The sequence below is a fragment of the Littorina saxatilis genome, unplaced genomic scaffold, assembly GCF_037325665.1.
Source record: "Littorina saxatilis isolate snail1 unplaced genomic scaffold, US_GU_Lsax_2.0 scaffold_1385, whole genome shotgun sequence".
Taxonomy (NCBI): domain Eukaryota; kingdom Metazoa; phylum Mollusca; class Gastropoda; order Littorinimorpha; family Littorinidae; genus Littorina; species Littorina saxatilis.
The window spans coordinates 25,001-27,102 of NW_027127253.1; positions in this window are offsets into that span (position 1 = coordinate 25,001).

The window sequence follows — 2,102 nt, forward strand, 5'->3', positions numbered from 1 at the left end:
AGCGCACTCCTGGAGTGCGCTAACTTTTCCACAGAGCGTATTCTTACACCCTTTGCCAAAGCAAGACTGTACTCTCATCCTCAGAATTAATTAATGACATGTAGCTTATATTCTCCACAATACCAATGATTATGACCATAAATGTCCTGCTTTTCAATTAAAGCAGAAGTGGTTTTTTCTGACAGATTGCATGCGCCTGTGCCGCCCACAGTTGCACTGATCTAAAAATAGAACCCGCTGTGTCTAATTTTTCAGTTTCGACTTGCGAAGATTCCTCTCATAATTATGCCATGTTGGTGGCATGTACCTTATTATCCACATTACCAAATGATGAGTTAGTATACAATTCCCAGCAGCTAACAGAAAACACAAGTGTTATTCCGATAACGTCGCAGCTAGATCAGCACGTAGTCGTAGCAGACTACACTGAAATACGACTGCATCTGTTCAGTAAATGAATGTTTTCCGTTTATTTTAAGGCAAGAACAATCGGAATCGAAAACGTGTAGGGTTTAGAATGTTCTTACCACATATAAGACTTATTACCAGCCTGCTTTATGTGTGCAGACTCAGTGCAACGGGACGAGCAATTTTTGTTTTTGAAATGAGACTCAGTGCAATAGCCTAGCAGACGACATAAATCCCGCTCAGCAAATTAACATGTTAGGCAAATGTGAACGATAAAACGATGGGGATATAATACGTGTAGGGTTCAGAGCATTCTTACCGTTCATATTTAGTACCAGACTCCCCGATGAGGGAAGATACCACACGAAAAACATGCCACGTTTATTTTGAAAATGGGCTTTCCGTCGACCTTGGCAAGGGGCACAACTCTGCACAGTCAATCTGTCGAAGCTCGATGAAGGTTTCGAACCGCAAATAACTGAAAGCACAGTCCTTTCTCCGAGTTCAAATGAGAGAAAGATCATCACTGTTTAGCTTAACGCTACACTGGAATTTACAAACAGAAATTAAAACAAGAGTTTGCGTGTGATGAAAGCTCAACACACGAGACAGCCCACACAAAAGTAGATCTTCTATACGACCTGACCACACAGTTATGCCTATTCAAATGCGCGTAGCAAAATGTGCGTGTTGTATCTTCTTTTTTCTCTGGCGGTACCGACAATATCGTTATTGAAACAATCCCAGTGCACTAAGGGATTTATAGAGCAAATCTCGAAAATAATTATTGAACTCAGCGCTATGCGCTTCGTTCAATAATGAATTTTCTCGATTTGCTCTATAAATCCCTTAGTGCACTGGGATGTCTCAATAACTTAAATAATAATAATTGTCAGTAAGTACTGGTGTCACATGACTGATGTGAACCAGTTGATTGGCTAATGGCGATGCGCTAAAACTGTTAGCGCACTCTTGGAGTGCGCTAACTTTTCCACAGAGCGTATTCTTGCGCCCTTTGCCTAAGCAAGACTGTGCTCTCATCCTCAGAATTAATTAATGACATGTAGCTTATATTCTCCACAATACCAAATGACCATAAATTCCCTGCTTCTCAATTAAAGCAGAAGTGGGTTTTTTTCTGACAGATTGCATGTGCCTGTGCCAGTGCCAGTGATCTAAAAAAAATAGAAGCCGCTGTGTTTCATCTAATTTTCGCCGACTTGCATAGATTCTTCTCATATTCCGTGTTAGTGGCATGTAGCTTATCATCCACATTACCAAATGATGAGTTAGTATACAATTCCCAGCGGCTAACAGAAAACACAAGTGTTATTCCGATAACGTACCAGCTAGACCAGTTTGGAAGACTGACTCGATCGATTCTGTAGCAGACAACACAGAAATACGACTACATCAGTTCAGTAAATGAATGGTTTCAGAATTATTATTTCAAAGCAAGAACAATCGTAATCGAAAACGTGTAAGGTTCAGAACGTTCTTACCATATATAAGATTTATTAGCAGCCTGCCTCATGCGTACAGACTCAGTGCAGACTGCAGTCGTTCCATTGCCCAGGTTGGCAGGTAGCCTAGCAGACGACATTAACCCCGCTCAGCAAATTAACATGTTGGGCAAATGTGAACGAACAAACGGTGGGGATATAATACGTGTAGGGTTCAGAGCATTCTTACCG